At 52.6% G+C, this 14,192-nt stretch overlaps 29 non-coding genes across 29 annotated transcripts; all 29 read left to right on the top strand.

Moving 5' to 3' along the window:
* The first annotated feature begins 165 nt into the window (after nt 1-165).
* LOC147188124 (5S ribosomal RNA) lies at nt 166-284 on the top strand. The gene has a single exon (XR_015098918.1). It is a non-coding gene; the product is annotated as a 5S ribosomal RNA (ribosomal RNA).
* A 364-nt stretch (nt 285-648) lies between these two features.
* Nucleotides 649-767, top strand: LOC147188123 (5S ribosomal RNA). Its single transcript, XR_015098907.1, has one exon. It is a non-coding gene; the product is annotated as a 5S ribosomal RNA (ribosomal RNA).
* A 363-nt stretch (nt 768-1,130) lies between these two features.
* Nucleotides 1,131-1,249, top strand: LOC147188122 (5S ribosomal RNA). The gene has a single exon (XR_015098896.1). It is a non-coding gene; the product is annotated as a 5S ribosomal RNA (ribosomal RNA).
* Nucleotides 1,250-1,614: 365 nt separating this feature from the next.
* On the top strand, nt 1,615-1,733 carry LOC147188121 (5S ribosomal RNA). The gene has a single exon (XR_015098024.1). It is a non-coding gene; the product is annotated as a 5S ribosomal RNA (ribosomal RNA).
* A 363-nt stretch (nt 1,734-2,096) lies between these two features.
* On the top strand, nt 2,097-2,215 carry LOC147188120 (5S ribosomal RNA). The gene has a single exon (XR_015098885.1). It is a non-coding gene; the product is annotated as a 5S ribosomal RNA (ribosomal RNA).
* Nucleotides 2,216-2,579: 364 nt separating this feature from the next.
* Nucleotides 2,580-2,698, top strand: LOC147188119 (5S ribosomal RNA). Its single transcript, XR_015098874.1, has one exon. It is a non-coding gene; the product is annotated as a 5S ribosomal RNA (ribosomal RNA).
* Nucleotides 2,699-3,062: 364 nt separating this feature from the next.
* LOC147188118 (5S ribosomal RNA) lies at nt 3,063-3,181 on the top strand. Its single transcript, XR_015098861.1, has one exon. It is a non-coding gene; the product is annotated as a 5S ribosomal RNA (ribosomal RNA).
* Nucleotides 3,182-3,544: 363 nt separating this feature from the next.
* LOC147188117 (5S ribosomal RNA) lies at nt 3,545-3,663 on the top strand. Its single transcript, XR_015098320.1, has one exon. It is a non-coding gene; the product is annotated as a 5S ribosomal RNA (ribosomal RNA).
* A 363-nt stretch (nt 3,664-4,026) lies between these two features.
* Nucleotides 4,027-4,145, top strand: LOC147188116 (5S ribosomal RNA). The gene has a single exon (XR_015098850.1). It is a non-coding gene; the product is annotated as a 5S ribosomal RNA (ribosomal RNA).
* Nucleotides 4,146-4,508: 363 nt separating this feature from the next.
* LOC147188115 (5S ribosomal RNA) lies at nt 4,509-4,627 on the top strand. Its single transcript, XR_015098839.1, has one exon. It is a non-coding gene; the product is annotated as a 5S ribosomal RNA (ribosomal RNA).
* A 364-nt stretch (nt 4,628-4,991) lies between these two features.
* On the top strand, nt 4,992-5,110 carry LOC147188114 (5S ribosomal RNA). The gene has a single exon (XR_015098828.1). It is a non-coding gene; the product is annotated as a 5S ribosomal RNA (ribosomal RNA).
* A 478-nt stretch (nt 5,111-5,588) lies between these two features.
* LOC147188113 (5S ribosomal RNA) lies at nt 5,589-5,707 on the top strand. Its single transcript, XR_015098318.1, has one exon. It is a non-coding gene; the product is annotated as a 5S ribosomal RNA (ribosomal RNA).
* Nucleotides 5,708-6,070: 363 nt separating this feature from the next.
* Nucleotides 6,071-6,189, top strand: LOC147188112 (5S ribosomal RNA). The gene has a single exon (XR_015098817.1). It is a non-coding gene; the product is annotated as a 5S ribosomal RNA (ribosomal RNA).
* Nucleotides 6,190-6,552: 363 nt separating this feature from the next.
* Nucleotides 6,553-6,671, top strand: LOC147188111 (5S ribosomal RNA). Its single transcript, XR_015098161.1, has one exon. It is a non-coding gene; the product is annotated as a 5S ribosomal RNA (ribosomal RNA).
* Nucleotides 6,672-7,035: 364 nt separating this feature from the next.
* On the top strand, nt 7,036-7,154 carry LOC147188110 (5S ribosomal RNA). The gene has a single exon (XR_015097993.1). It is a non-coding gene; the product is annotated as a 5S ribosomal RNA (ribosomal RNA).
* Nucleotides 7,155-7,518: 364 nt separating this feature from the next.
* Nucleotides 7,519-7,637, top strand: LOC147188109 (5S ribosomal RNA). Its single transcript, XR_015097874.1, has one exon. It is a non-coding gene; the product is annotated as a 5S ribosomal RNA (ribosomal RNA).
* A 363-nt stretch (nt 7,638-8,000) lies between these two features.
* Nucleotides 8,001-8,119, top strand: LOC147188108 (5S ribosomal RNA). Its single transcript, XR_015098806.1, has one exon. It is a non-coding gene; the product is annotated as a 5S ribosomal RNA (ribosomal RNA).
* Nucleotides 8,120-8,482: 363 nt separating this feature from the next.
* On the top strand, nt 8,483-8,601 carry LOC147188107 (5S ribosomal RNA). Its single transcript, XR_015098795.1, has one exon. It is a non-coding gene; the product is annotated as a 5S ribosomal RNA (ribosomal RNA).
* A 364-nt stretch (nt 8,602-8,965) lies between these two features.
* LOC147188106 (5S ribosomal RNA) lies at nt 8,966-9,084 on the top strand. Its single transcript, XR_015098784.1, has one exon. It is a non-coding gene; the product is annotated as a 5S ribosomal RNA (ribosomal RNA).
* Nucleotides 9,085-9,562: 478 nt separating this feature from the next.
* On the top strand, nt 9,563-9,681 carry LOC147188105 (5S ribosomal RNA). The gene has a single exon (XR_015098317.1). It is a non-coding gene; the product is annotated as a 5S ribosomal RNA (ribosomal RNA).
* Nucleotides 9,682-10,044: 363 nt separating this feature from the next.
* LOC147188104 (5S ribosomal RNA) lies at nt 10,045-10,163 on the top strand. The gene has a single exon (XR_015098061.1). It is a non-coding gene; the product is annotated as a 5S ribosomal RNA (ribosomal RNA).
* A 363-nt stretch (nt 10,164-10,526) lies between these two features.
* Nucleotides 10,527-10,645, top strand: LOC147188103 (5S ribosomal RNA). The gene has a single exon (XR_015098159.1). It is a non-coding gene; the product is annotated as a 5S ribosomal RNA (ribosomal RNA).
* A 364-nt stretch (nt 10,646-11,009) lies between these two features.
* LOC147188102 (5S ribosomal RNA) lies at nt 11,010-11,128 on the top strand. The gene has a single exon (XR_015097992.1). It is a non-coding gene; the product is annotated as a 5S ribosomal RNA (ribosomal RNA).
* Nucleotides 11,129-11,492: 364 nt separating this feature from the next.
* On the top strand, nt 11,493-11,611 carry LOC147188101 (5S ribosomal RNA). Its single transcript, XR_015097873.1, has one exon. It is a non-coding gene; the product is annotated as a 5S ribosomal RNA (ribosomal RNA).
* A 363-nt stretch (nt 11,612-11,974) lies between these two features.
* LOC147188100 (5S ribosomal RNA) lies at nt 11,975-12,093 on the top strand. The gene has a single exon (XR_015098773.1). It is a non-coding gene; the product is annotated as a 5S ribosomal RNA (ribosomal RNA).
* A 363-nt stretch (nt 12,094-12,456) lies between these two features.
* LOC147188099 (5S ribosomal RNA) lies at nt 12,457-12,575 on the top strand. The gene has a single exon (XR_015098762.1). It is a non-coding gene; the product is annotated as a 5S ribosomal RNA (ribosomal RNA).
* A 364-nt stretch (nt 12,576-12,939) lies between these two features.
* LOC147188098 (5S ribosomal RNA) lies at nt 12,940-13,058 on the top strand. Its single transcript, XR_015098750.1, has one exon. It is a non-coding gene; the product is annotated as a 5S ribosomal RNA (ribosomal RNA).
* A 363-nt stretch (nt 13,059-13,421) lies between these two features.
* LOC147188097 (5S ribosomal RNA) lies at nt 13,422-13,540 on the top strand. Its single transcript, XR_015098738.1, has one exon. It is a non-coding gene; the product is annotated as a 5S ribosomal RNA (ribosomal RNA).
* Nucleotides 13,541-13,903: 363 nt separating this feature from the next.
* LOC147188096 (5S ribosomal RNA) lies at nt 13,904-14,022 on the top strand. Its single transcript, XR_015098727.1, has one exon. It is a non-coding gene; the product is annotated as a 5S ribosomal RNA (ribosomal RNA).
* Nucleotides 14,023-14,192: the final 170 nt, after the last annotated feature.

The following is a 14,192-nucleotide window of genomic DNA, read 5'->3' as shown; positions in this document are numbered from 1 at the left end:
TATGCGAGCCTGACAGGCTGAGCGCTCAAACCACCACGGGAGCGGGCCCCTCCTTCGTGCACCCGCGAGGAGGTGAATAAATGAAGAAAATTCACCCCACTACTCCGCCCCCGACCCGGAAGTGCCCTGTCAGCTATAAAGGGGACAATTTTAACCTCTTTTCTCGCTTACGGCCATACTACCCTGAGAACGCCCGATCTCGTCCGATCTCGGAAGCTAAGCAGGGTCGGGCCTGGTTAGTACTTGGATGGGAGACCGCCTGGGAATACCAGGTGCTGTAAGCTTTTGCACCCACGTGAACACTCTTTCACGTTATTTCGCGCTACCTTTTCTCCACTTTTTTCACCTCAGCCTTAACTGGGGGACCCACAACGTTGAACTGATATTTTTAAATCTCTTATTGATGTGTTGCACCTCCGCTGGAAAAGCACACTTTTGCAACAGACATCAAGTACCGAGGAGCTGCGTGCTCGCAGCGGACCGTATGCGAGCCTGACAGGCTGAGCGCTCAAACCACCACGGGAGTGGGCCCCTCCTTCGTGCACTCGCGAGGAGGTGAATAAATGAAAAAAAATCACCCCACTACTGCGCCCCCGACCCGGAAGTGCCCTGTCAGCTATAAAAGGGACAATTTTCACTTCTTTTCTCGCTTACGGCCATACTACCCTGAGAACGCCCGATCTCGTCCGATCTCGGAAGCTAAGCAGGGTCGGGCCTGGTTAGTACTTGGATGGGAGACCGCCTGGGAATACCAGGTGCTGTAAGCTTTTGCACCCACGTGAATACTCTTTCACGTTATTTCGCGCTTCCTTTTCTCCACTTTTTCACCTCAGCCTTAACTGGGAGAGCCTCAACGTTGAACTGACATTTTTAAATCTCTTATTGATGTGTTGCACCTCCGCTGGAAAAGCACACTTTTGCAACAGACATCAAGTACCGAGGAGCTGCGTGCTCGCAGCGGACCGTATGCGAGCCTGACAGGCTGAGCGCTCAAACCACCACGGGAGCGGGCCCCTCCTTCGTGCACTCGGGAGGAGGTGAATAAATGAAAAAAATTCACCCCACCACTCCACCCCCGACCCGGAAGTGCCCTGTCAGCTATAAAGGGGACGATTTTCACTTCTTTTCTCGCTTACGGCCATACTACCCTGAGAACGCCCGATCTCGTCCGATCTCGGAAGCTAAGCAGGGTCGGGCCTGGTTAGTACTTGGATGGGAGACCGCCTGGGAATACCAGGTGCTGTAAGCTTTTGCACCCACGTGAACACTCTTTCACGTTATTTCGCGCTACCTTTTCTCCACTTTTTTCACCTCAGCCTTAACTGGGGGACCCACAACGTTGAACTGATATTTTTAAATCTCTTATTGATGTGTTGCACCTCCACTGGAAAAGCAAAATTTTGCAACAGACATCAAGTACCGAGGAGCTGCGTGCTCGCAGCGGACCGTATGCGAGCCTGACAGGCTGAGCGCTCAAACCACCACGGGAGCGGGCCCCTCCTTCGTGCACCCGCGAGGAGGTGAATAATTAAAAAAAAAAATCACCCCACTATTCCGCCCCGACCCGGAAGTGCCCTGTCAGCTATAAAGGGGACAATTTTAACCTCTTTTCTCGCTTACGGCCATACTACCCCGAGAACGCCCGATCTCGTCCGATCTCGGAAGCTAAGCAGGGTCGGGCCTGGTTAGTACTTGGATGGGAGACCGCCTGGGAATACCAGGTGCTGTAAGCTTTTGCACCCACGTGAATACTCTTTCACGTTATTTCGCGCTTCCTTTTCTCCACTTTTTCACCTCAGCCTTAACTGGGAGAGCCTCAACGTTGAACTGACATTTTTAAATCTCTTATTGATGTGTTGCACCTCCGCTGGAAAAGCACACTTTTGCAACAGACATCAAGTACCGAGGAGCTGCGTGCTCGCAGCGGACCGTATGCGAGCCTGACAGGCTGAGCGCTCAAACCACCACGGGAGCGGGCCCCTCCTTCGTGCACCCGCGAGGAGGTGAATAAATGAAAAAAATTCACCCCACTACTCCGCCCCCGACCCGGAAGTGCCCTGTCAGCTATAAAGGGGACAATTTTCACTTCTTTTCTCGCTTACGGCCATACTACCCTGAGAACGCCCGATCTCGTCCGATCTCGGAAGCTAAGCAGGGTCGGGCCTGGTTAGTACTTGGATGGGAGACCGCCTGGGAATACCAGGTGCTGTAAGCTTTTGCACCCACGTGAACACTCTTTCACGTTATTTCGCGCTACCTTTTCTCCACTTTTTTCACCTCAGCCTTAACTGGGGGACCCTCAACGTTGAACTGATATTTTTAAATCTCTTATTGATGTGTTGCACCTCCGCTGGAAAAGCACACTTTTGCAACAGACATCAAGTACCGAGGAGCTGCGTGCTCGCAGCTGGCCGTATGCGAGCCTGACAGGCTGAGCGCTCAAACCACCACGGGAGCGGGCCCCTCCTTCGTGCACCCGCGAGGAGGTGAATAAATGAAGAAAATTCACCCCACTACTCCGCCCCCGACCCGGAAGTGCCCTGTCAGCTATAAAGGGGACAATTTTAACCTCTTTTCTCGCTTACGGCCATACTACCCTGAGAACGCCCGATCTCGTCCGATCTCGGAAGCTAAGCAGGGTCGGGCCTGGTTAGTACTTGGATGGGAGACCGCCTGGGAATACCAGGTGCTGTAAGCTTTTGCACCCACGTGAACACTCTTTCACGTTATTTCGCGCTACCTTTTCTCCACTTTTTTCACCTCAGCCTTAACTGGGGGACCCACAACGTTGAACTGATATTTTTAAATCTCTTATTGATGTGTTGCACCTCCGCTGGAAAAGCACACTTTTGCAACAGACATCAAGTACCGAGGAGCTGCGTGCTCGCAGCGGACCGTATGCGAGCCTGACAGGCTGAGCGCTCAAACCACCACGGGAGCGGGCCCCTCCTTCGTGCACTCGCGAGGAGGTGAATAAATGAAAAAAATTCACCCCACTACTGCGCCCCCGACCCGGAAGTGCCCTGTCAGCTATAAAGGGGACAATTTTCACTTCTTTTCTCGCTTACGGCCATACTACCCTGAGAACGCCCGATCTCGTCCGATCTCGGAAGCTAAGCAGGGTCGGGCCTGGTTAGTACTTGGATGGGAGACCGCCTGGGAATACCAGGTGCTGTAAGCTTTTGCACCCACGTGAACACTCTTTCACGTTATTTCGCGCTACCTTTTCTCCACTTTTTTCACCTCAGCCTTAACTGGGGGACCCTCAACGTTGAACTGATATTTTTAAATCTCTTATTGATGTGTTGCACCTCCGCTGGAAAAGCACACTTTTGCAACAGACATCAAGTACCGAGGAGCTGCGTGCTCGCAGCGGACCGTATGCGAGCCTGACAGGCTGAGCGCTCAAACCACCACGGGAGCGGGCCCCTCCTTCGTGCACTCGCGAGGAGGTGAATAAATGAAAAAAAATCACCCCACCACTCCACCCCCGACCCGGAAGTGCCTGTCAGCTATAAAGGGGACAATTTTCACTTCTTTTCTCGCTTACGACCATACTACCCCGAGAACGCCCGATCTCGTCCGATCTCGGAAGCTAAGCAGGGTCGGGCCTGGTTAGTACTTGGATGGGAGACCGCCTGGGAATACCAGGTGCTGTAAGCTTTTGCACCCACGTGAATACTCTTTCACGTTATTTCGCGCTTCCTTTTCTCCACTTTTTCACCTCAGCCTTAACTGGGAGAGCCACAACGTTGAACTGACATTTTTAAATCTCTTATTGATGTGTTGCACCTCCGCTGGAAAAGCACACTTTTGCAACAGACATCAAGTACCGAGGAGCTGCGTGCTTGCAGTGGACCGTATGCGAGCCTGACAGGCTGAGCGCTCAAACCACCACGGGAGCGGGCCCCTCCTTCGTGCACTCGGGAGGAGGTGAATAAATGAAAAAAATTCACCCCACCACTCCGCCCCCGACCCGGAAGTGCACTGTCAGCTATAAAGGGGACGATTTTCACTTCTTTTCTCGCTTACGGCCATACTACCCTGAGAACGCCCGATCTCGTCCGATCTCGGAAGCTAAGCAGGGTCGGGCCTGGTTAGTACTTGGATGGGAGACCGCCTGGGAATACCAGGTGCTGTAAGCTTTTGCACCCACGTGAATACTCTTTCACGTTATTTCGCGCTTCCTTTTCTCCACTTTTTCACCTCAGCCTTAACTGGGAGAGCCTCAACGTTGAACTGACATTTTTAAATCTCTTATTGATGTGTTGCACCTCCGCTGGAAAAGCACACTTTTGCAACAGACATCAAGTACCGAGGAGCTGCGTGCTCGCAGCGGACCGTATGCGAGCCTGACAGGCTGAGCGCTCAAACCACCACGGGAGCGGGCCCCTCCTTCGTGCACCCGCGAGGAGGTGAATAAATGAAAAAAATTCACCCCACTACTCCGCCCCCGACCCGGAAGTGCCCTGTCAGCTATAAAGGGGACAATTTTCACTTCTTTTCTCGCTTACGGCCATACTACCCTGAGAACGCCCGATCTCGTCCGATCTCGGAAGCTAAGCAGGGTCGGGCCTGGTTAGTACTTGGATGGGAGACCGCCTGGGAATACCAGGTGCTGTAAGCTTTTGCACCCACGTGAACACTCTTTCACGTTATTTCGCGCTACCTTTTCTCCACTTTTTTCACCTCAGCCTTAACTGGGGGACCCTCAACGTTGAACTGATATTTTTAAATCTCTTATTGATGTGTTGCACCTCCGCTGGAAAAGCACACTTTTGCAACAGACATCAAGTACCGAGGAGCTGCGTGCTCGCAGCTGGCCGTATGCGAGCCTGACAGGCTGAGCGCTCAAACCACCACGGGAGCGGGCCCCTCCTTCGTGCACTCGCGAGGAGGTGAATAAATGAAAAAAATTCACCCCACTACTGCGCCCCCGACCCGGAAGTGCCCTGTCAGCTATAAAGGGGACAATTTTCACTTCTTTTCTCGCTTACGGCCATACTACCCTGAGAACGCCCGATCTCGTCCGATCTCGGAAGCTAAGCAGGGTCGGGCCTGGTTAGTACTTGGATGGGAGACCGCCTGGGAATACCAGGTGCTGTAAGCTTTTGCACCCACCTCCAATTCACAACACAAATCACTGCTCTTGCCTAAAATTTTGGCTTTCATTTGTCATTCAACTTTCACTTATCCTGTGTTTTGAAATCGTTTCCTTCAAGTTGATTCTACAGATCAACGTCTCTTTGGAATAAAATAATGTCCAACAGAGGGAGCCGTCTGCACGGGGCTCGGTCATGATAGCACTTGGACAAGAAGCAGCTTGGGATTTCCGCCTGCTGGATGCTTTTGCACCTCCACTGGAAAAGCAAAATTTTGCAACAGACATCAAGTACCGAGGAGCTGCGTGCTCGCAGCGGACCGTATGCGAGCCTGACAGGCTGAGCGCTCAAACCACCACGGGAGCGGGCCCCTCCTTCGTGCACTCGCGAGGAGGTGAATAAATGAAAAAAAATCACCCCACCACTCCACCCCCGACCCGGAAGTGCCTGTCAGCTATAAAGGGGACAATTTTCACTTCTTTTCTCGCTTACGACCATACTACCCCGAGAACGCCCGATCTCGTCCGATCTCGGAAGCTAAGCAGGGTCGGGCCTGGTTAGTACTTGGATGGGAGACCGCCTGGGAATACCAGGTGCTGTAAGCTTTTGCACCCACGTGAACCCTCTTTCACGTTATTTCGCGCTTCCTTTTCTCCACTTTTTCACCTCAGCCTTAACTGGGAGAGCCACAACGTTGAACTGATATATTTAAATCTCTTATTGATGTGTTGCACCTCCGCTGGAAAAGCACACTTTTGCAACAGACATCAAGTACCGAGGAGCTGCGTGCTCGCAGCGGACCGTATGCGAGCCTGACAGGCTGAGCGCTCAAACCACCACGGGAGCGGGCCCCTCCTTCGTGCACTCGCGAGGAGGTGAATAAATGAAAAAAATTCACCCCACTACTGCGCCCCCGACCCGGAAGTGCCCTGTCAGCTATAAAGGGGACAATTTTCACTTTTTTTCTCGCTTACGGCCATACTACCCTGAGAACGCCCGATCTCGTCCGATCTCGGAAGCTAAGCAGGGTCGGGCCTGGTTAGTACTTGGATGGGAGACCGCCTGGGAATACCAGGTGCTGTAAGCTTTTGCACCCACGTGAACCCTCTTTCACGTTATTTCGCGCTTCCTTTTCTCCACTTTTTCACCTCAGCCTTAACTGGGAGAGCCTCAACGTTGAACTGACATTTTTAAATCTCTTATTGATGTGTTGCACCTCCGCTGGAAAAGCACACTTTTGCAACAGACATCAAGTACCGAGGAGCTGCGTGCTCGCAGCGGACCGTATGCGAGCCTGACAGGCTGAGCGCTCAAACCACCACGGGAGCGGGCCCCTCCTTCGTGCACTCGGGAGGAGGTGAATAAATGAAAAAAATTCACCCCACCACTCCGCCCCCGACCCGGAAGTGCCCTGTCAGCTATAAAGGGGACGATTTTCACTTCTTTTCTCGCTTACGGCCATACTACCCTGAGAACGCCCGATCTCGTCCGATCTCGGAAGCTAAGCAGGGTCGGGCCTGGTTAGTACTTGGATGGGAGACCACCTGGGAATACCAAGTGCTGTAAGCTTTTGCACCCACGTGAACACTCTTTCACGTTATTTCGCGCTACCTTTTCTCCACTTTTTTCACCTCAGCCTTAACTGGGGGACCCACAACGTTGAACTGATATTTTTAAATCTCTTATTGATGTGTTGCACCTCCGCTGGAAAAGCACACTTTTGCAACAGACATCAAGTACCGAGGAGCTGCGTGCTCGCAGCGGACCGTATGCGAGCCTGACAGGCTGAGCGCTCAAACCACCACGGGAGCGGGCCCCTCCTTCGTGCACTCGGGAGGAGGTGAATAAATGAAAAAAATTCACCCCACCACTCCGCCCCCGACCCGGAAGTGCCCTGTCAGCTATAAAGGGGACGATTTTCACTTCTTTTCTCGCTTACGGCCATACTACCCTGAGAACGCCCGATCTCGTCCGATCTCGGAAGCTAAGCAGGGTCGGGCCTGTTTAGTACTTGGATGGGAGACCGCCTGGGAATACCAGGTGCTGTAAGCTTTTGCACCCACGTGAACACTCTTTCACGTTATTTCGCGCTACCTTTTCTCCACTTTTTTCACCTCAGCCTTAACTGGGGGACCCTCAACGTTGAACTGATATTTTTAAATCTCTTATTGATGTGTTGCACCTCCGCTGGAAAAGCACACTTTTGCAACAGACATCAAGTACCGAGGAGCTGCGTACTCGCAGCTGGCCGTATGCGAGCCTGACAGGCTGAGCGCTCAAACCACCACGGGAGCGGGCCCCTCCTTCGTGCACTCGCGAGGAGGTGAATAAATGAAAAAAATTCACCCCACTACTGCGCCCCCGACCCGGAAGTGCCCTGTCAGCTATAAAGGGGACAATTTTCACTTCTTTTCTCGCTTACGGCCATACTACCCTGAGAACGCCCGATCTCGTCAGATCTCGGAAGCTAAGCAGGGTCGGGCCTGGTTAGTACTTGGATGGGAGACCGCCTGGGAATACCAGGTGCTGTAAGCTTTTGCACCCACGTGAATACTCTTTCACGTTATTTCGCGCTTCCTTTTCTCCACTTTTTCACCTCAGCCTTAACTGGGAGAGCCTCAACGTTGAACTGACATTTTTAAATCTCTTATTGATGTGTTGCACCTCCGCTGGAAAAGCACACTTTTGCAACAGACATCAAGTACCGAGGAGCTGCGTGCTCGCAGCGGACCGTATGCGAGCCTGACAGGCTGAGCGCTCAAACCACCACGGGAGCGGGCCCCTCCTTCGTGCACTCGGGAGGAGGTGAATAAATGAAAAAAATTCACCCCACCACTCCACCCCCGACCCGGAAGTGCCCTGTCAGCTATAAAGGGGACGATTTTCACTTCTTTTCTCGCTTACGGCCATACTACCCTGAGAACGCCCGATCTCGTCCGATCTCGGAAGCTAAGCAGGGTCGGGCCTGGTTAGTACTTGGATGGGAGACCGCCTGGGAATACCAGGTGCTGTAAGCTTTTGCACCCACGTGAATACTCTTTCACGTTATTTCGCGCTTCCTTTTCTCCACTTTTTCACCTCAGCCTTAACTGGGAGAGCCTCAACGTTGAACTGACATTTTTAAATCTCTTATTGATGTGTTGCACCTCCGCTGGAAAAGCACACTTTTGCAACAGACATCAAGTACCGAGGAGCTGCGTGCTCGCAGCGGACCGTATGCGAGCCTGACAGGCTGAGCGCTCAAACCACCACGGGAGCGGGCCCCTCCTTCGTGCACCCGCGAGGAGGTGAATAAATGAAAAAAATTCACCCCACTACTCCGCCCCCGACCCGGAAGTGCCCTGTCAGCTATAAAGGGGACAATTTTCACTTCTTTTCTCGCTTACGGCCATACTACCCTGAGAACGCCCGATCTCGTCCGATCTCGGAAGCTAAGCAGGGTCGGGCCTGGTTAGTACTTGGATGGGAGACCGCCTGGGAATACCAGGTGCTGTAAGCTTTTGCACCCACGTGAACACTCTTTCACGTTATTTCGCGCTACCTTTTCTCCACTTTTTTCACCTCAGCCTTAACTGGGGGACCCTCAACGTTGAACTGATATTTTTAAATCTCTTATTGATGTGTTGCACCTCCGCTGGAAAAGCACACTTTTGCAACAGACATCAAGTACCGAGGAGCTGCGTGCTCGCAGCTGGCCGTATGCGAGCCTGACAGGCTGAGCGCTCAAACCACCACGGGAGCGGGCCCCTCCTTCGTGCACTCGCGAGGAGGTGAATAAATGAAAAAAATTCACCCCACTACTGCGCCCCCGACCCGGAAGTGCCCTGTCAGCTATAAAGGGGACAATTTTCACTTCTTTTCTCGCTTACGGCCATACTACCCTGAGAACGCCCGATCTCGTCCGATCTCGGAAGCTAAGCAGGGTCGGGCCTGGTTAGTACTTGGATGGGAGACCGCCTGGGAATACCAGGTGCTGTAAGCTTTTGCACCCACCTCCAATTCACAACACAAATCACTGCTCTTGCCTAAAATTTTGGCTTTCATTTGTCATTCAACTTTCACTTATCCTGTGTTTTGAAATCGTTTCCTTCAAGTTGATTCTACAGATCAACGTCTCTTTGGAATAAAATAATGTCCAACAGAGGGAGCCGTCTGCACGGGGCTCGGTCATGATAGCACTTGGACAAGAAGCAGCTTGGGATTTCCGCCTGCTGGATGCTTTTGCACCTCCACTGGAAAAGCAAAATTTTGCAACAGACATCAAGTACCGAGGAGCTGCGTGCTCGCAGCGGACCGTATGCGAGCCTGACAGGCTGAGCGCTCAAACCACCACGGGAGCGGGCCCCTCCTTCGTGCACTCGCGAGGAGGTGAATAAATGAAAAAAAATCACCCCACCACTCCACCCCCGACCCGGAAGTGCCTGTCAGCTATAAAGGGGACAATTTTCACTTCTTTTCTCGCTTACGACCATACTACCCCGAGAACGCCCGATCTCGTCCGATCTCGGAAGCTAAGCAGGGTCGGGCCTGGTTAGTACTTGGATGGGAGACCGCCTGGGAATACCAGGTGCTGTAAGCTTTTGCACCCACGTGAACCCTCTTTCACGTTATTTCGCGCTTCCTTTTCTCCACTTTTTCACCTCAGCCTTAACTGGGAGAGCCACAACGTTGAACTGATATATTTAAATCTCTTATTGATGTGTTGCACCTCCGCTGGAAAAGCACACTTTTGCAACAGACATCAAGTACCGAGGAGCTGCGTGCTCGCAGCGGACCGTATGCGAGCCTGACAGGCTGAGCGCTCAAACCACCACGGGAGCGGGCCCCTCCTTCGTGCACTCGCGAGGAGGTGAATAAATGAAAAAAATTCACCCCACTACTGCGCCCCCGACCCGGAAGTGCCCTGTCAGCTATAAAGGGGACAATTTTCACTTTTTTTCTCGCTTACGGCCATACTACCCTGAGAACGCCCGATCTCGTCCGATCTCGGAAGCTAAGCAGGGTCGGGCCTGGTTAGTACGTGGATGGGAGACCGCCTGGGAATACCAGGTGCTGTAAGCTTTTGCACCCACGTGAACCCTCTTTCACGTTATTTCGCGCTTCCTTTTCTCCACTTTTTCACCTCAGCCTTAACTGGGAGAGCCTCAACGTTGAACTGACATTTTTAAATCTCTTATTGATGTGTTGCACCTCCGCTGGAAAAGCACACTTTTGCAACAGACATCAAGTACCGAGGAGCTGCGTGCTCGCAGCGGACCGTATGCGAGCCTGACAGGCTGAGCGCTCAAACCACCACGGGAGCGGGCCCCTCCTTCGTGCACTCGGGAGGAGGTGAATAAATGAAAAAAATTCACCCCACCACTCCGCCCCCGACCCGGAAGTGCCCTGTCAGCTATAAAGGGGACGATTTTCACTTCTTTTCTCGCTTACGGCCATACTACCCTGAGAACGCCCGATCTCGTCCGATCTCGGAAGCTAAGCAGGGTCGGGCCTGGTTAGTACTTGGATGGGAGACCACCTGGGAATACCAAGTGCTGTAAGCTTTTGCACCCACGTGAACACTCTTTCACGTTATTTCGCGCTACCTTTTCTCCACTTTTTTCACCTCAGCCTTAACTGGGGGACCCACAACGTTGAACTGATATTTTTAAATCTCTTATTGATGTGTTGCACCTCCGCTGGAAAAGCACACTTTTGCAACAGACATCAAGTACCGAGGAGCTGCGTGCTCGCAGCGGACCGTATGCGAGCCTGACAGGCTGAGCGCTCAAACCACCACGGGAGCGGGCCCCTCCTTCGTGCACTCGGGAGGAGGTGAATAAATGAAAAAAATTCACCCCACCACTCCGCCCCCGACCCGGAAGTGCCCTGTCAGCTATAAAGGGGACGATTTTCACTTCTTTTCTCGCTTACGGCCATACTACCCTGAGAACGCCCGATCTCGTCCGATCTCGGAAGCTAAGCAGGGTCGGGCCTGTTTAGTACTTGGATGGGAGACCGCCTGGGAATACCAGGTGCTGTAAGCTTTTGCACCCACGTGAACACTCTTTCACGTTATTTCGCGCTACCTTTTCTCCACTTTTTTCACCTCAGCCTTAACTGGGGGACCCTCAACGTTGAACTGATATTTTTAAATCTCTTATTGATGTGTTGCACCTCCGCTGGAAAAGCACACTTTTGCAACAGACATCAAGTACCGAGGAGCTGCGTACTCGCAGCTGGCCGTATGCGAGCCTGACAGGCTGAGCGCTCAAACCACCACGGGAGCGGGCCCCTCCTTCGTGCACTCGCGAGGAGGTGAATAAATGAAAAAAATTCACCCCACTACTGCGCCCCCGACCCGGAAGTGCCCTGTCAGCTATAAAGGGGACAATTTTCACTTCTTTTCTCGCTTACGGCCATACTACCCTGAGAACGCCCGATCTCGTCAGATCTCGGAAGCTAAGCAGGGTCGGGCCTGGTTAGTACTTGGATGGGAGACCGCCTGGGAATACCAGGTGCTGTAAGCTTTTGCACCCACGTGAATACTCTTTCACGTTATTTCGCGCTTCCTTTTCTCCACTTTTTCACCTCAGCCTTAACTGGGAGAGCCTCAACGTTGAACTGACATTTTTAAATCTCTTATTGATGTGTTGCACCTCCGCTGGAAAAGCACACTTTTGCAACAGACATCAAGTACCGAGGAGCTGCGTGCTCGCAGCGGACCGTATGCGAGCCTGACAGGCTGAGCGCTCAAACCACCACGGGAGCGGGCCCCTCCTTCGTGCACTCGGGAGGAGGTGAATAAATGAAAAAAATTCACCCCACCACTCCACCCCCGACCCGGAAGTGCCCTGTCAGCTATAAAGGGGACGATTTTCACTTCTTTTCTCGCTTACGGCCATACTACCCTGAGAACGCCCGATCTCGTCCGATCTCGGAAGCTAAGCAGGGTCGGGCCTGGTTAGTACTTGGATGGGAGACCGCCTGGGAATACCAGGTGCTGTAAGCTTTTGCACCCACGTGAATACTCTTTCACGTTATTTCGCGCTTCCTTTTCTCCACTTTTTCACCTCAGCCTTAACTGGGAGAGCCTCAACGTTGAACTGACATTTTTAAATCTCTTATTGATGTGTTGCACCTCCGCTGGAAAAGCACACTTTTGCAACAGACATCAAGTACCGAGGAGCTGCGTGCTCGCAGCGGACCGTATGCGAGCCTGACAGGCTGAGCGCTCAAACCACCACGGGAGCGGGCCCCTCCTTCGTGCACCCGCGAGGAGGTGAATAAATGAAAAAAATTCACCCCACTACTCCGCCCCCGACCCGGAAGTGCCCTGTCAGCTATAAAGGGGACAATTTTCACTTCTTTTCTCGCTTACGGCCATACTACCCTGAGAACGCCCGATCTCGTCCGATCTCGGAAGCTAAGCAGGGTCGGGCCTGGTTAGTACTTGGATGGGAGACCGCCTGGGAATACCAGGTGCTGTAAGCTTTTGCACCCACGTGAACACTCTTTCACGTTATTTCGCGCTACCTTTTCTCCACTTTTTTCACCTCAGCCTTAACTGGGGGACCCTCAACGTTGAACTGATATTTTTAAATCTCTTATTGATGTGTTGCACCTCCGCTGGAAAAGCACACTTTTGCAACAGACATCAAGTACCGAGGAGCTGCGTGCTCGCAGCTGGCCGTATGCGAGCCTGACAGGCTGAGCGCTCAAACCACCACGGGAGCGGGCCCCTCCTTCGTGCACTCGCGAGGAGGTGAATAAATGAAAAAAATTCACCCCACTACTGCGCCCCCGACCCGGAAGTGCCCTGTCAGCTATAAAGGGGACAATTTTCACTTCTTTTCTCGCTTACGGCCATACTACCCTGAGAACGCCCGATCTCGTCCGATCTCGGAAGCTAAGCAGGGTCGGGCCTGGTTAGTACTTGGATGGGAGACCGCCTGGGAATACCAGGTGCTGTAAGCTTTTGCACCCACGTGAATACTCTTTCACGTTATTTCGCGCTTCCTTTTCTCCACTTTTTCACCTCAACCTTAACTGGGAGAGCCACAACGTTGAACTGACATTTTTAAATCTCTTATTGATGTGTTGCACCTCCGCTGGAAAAGCACACTTTTGCAACAGACATCAAGTACCGAGGAGCTGCGTGCTCGCAGCGGACCGTATGCGAGCCTGACAGGCTGAGCGCTCAAACCACCACGGGAGCGGGCCCCTCCTTCGTGCACCCGCGAGGAGGTGAATAAATGAAAAAAATTCACCCCACTACTCCGCCCCCGACCCGGAAGTGCCCTGTCTGCTATAAAGGGGACAATTTTCACGTTTTCCCTCGCTTACGGCCATACTACCCTGAGAACGCCCGATCTCGTCCGATCTCGGAAGCTAAGCAGGGTCGGGCCTGGTTAGTACTTGGATGGGAGACCGCCTGGGAATACCAGGTGCTGTAAGCTTTTGCACCCACGTGAACCCTCTTTCACGTTATTTCGCGCTTCCTTTTCTCCACTTTTTCACCTCAGCCTTAACTGGGAGAGCCACAACGTTGAACTGACATTTTTAAATCTCTTATTGATGTGTTGCACCTCCGCTGGAAAAGCACACTTTTGCAACAGACATCAAGTACCGAGGAGCTGCGTGCTCGCAGCGGACCGTATGCGAGCCTGACAGGCTGAGTGCTCAAACCACCACGGGAGCGGGCCCCTCCTTCGTGCACTCGGGAGGAGGTGAATAAATGAAAAAAATTCACCCCACCACTCCACCCCCGACCTGGAAGTGCCCTGTCAGCTATAAAAGGGACAATTTTCACTTCTTTTCTCGCTTACGGCCATACTACCCTGAGAACGCCCGATCTCGTCCGATCTCGGAAGCTAAGCAGGGTCGGGCCTGGTTAGTACTTGGATGGGAGACCGCCTGGGAATACCAGGTGCTGTAAGCTTTTGCACCCACGTGAACACTCTTTCACGTTATTTCGCGCTACCTTTTCTCCACTTTTTTCACCTCAGCCTTAACTGGGGGACCCACAACGTTGAACTGATATTTTTAAATCTCTTATTGATGTGTTGCACCTCCACTGGAAAAGCAAAATTTTGCAACAGACATCAAGTA

This window comes from Hippocampus guttulatus, chromosome 20 (assembly GCF_054856545.1).
Source record: "Hippocampus guttulatus isolate MCC_2025c chromosome 20, RoL_Hgut_1.0, whole genome shotgun sequence".
Lineage (NCBI taxonomy): Eukaryota > Metazoa > Chordata > Actinopteri > Syngnathiformes > Syngnathidae > Hippocampus > Hippocampus guttulatus.
The sequence above is the reverse complement of the archived record's forward strand: the minus strand, read 5'-3'. Positions and strand labels throughout refer to the sequence as shown.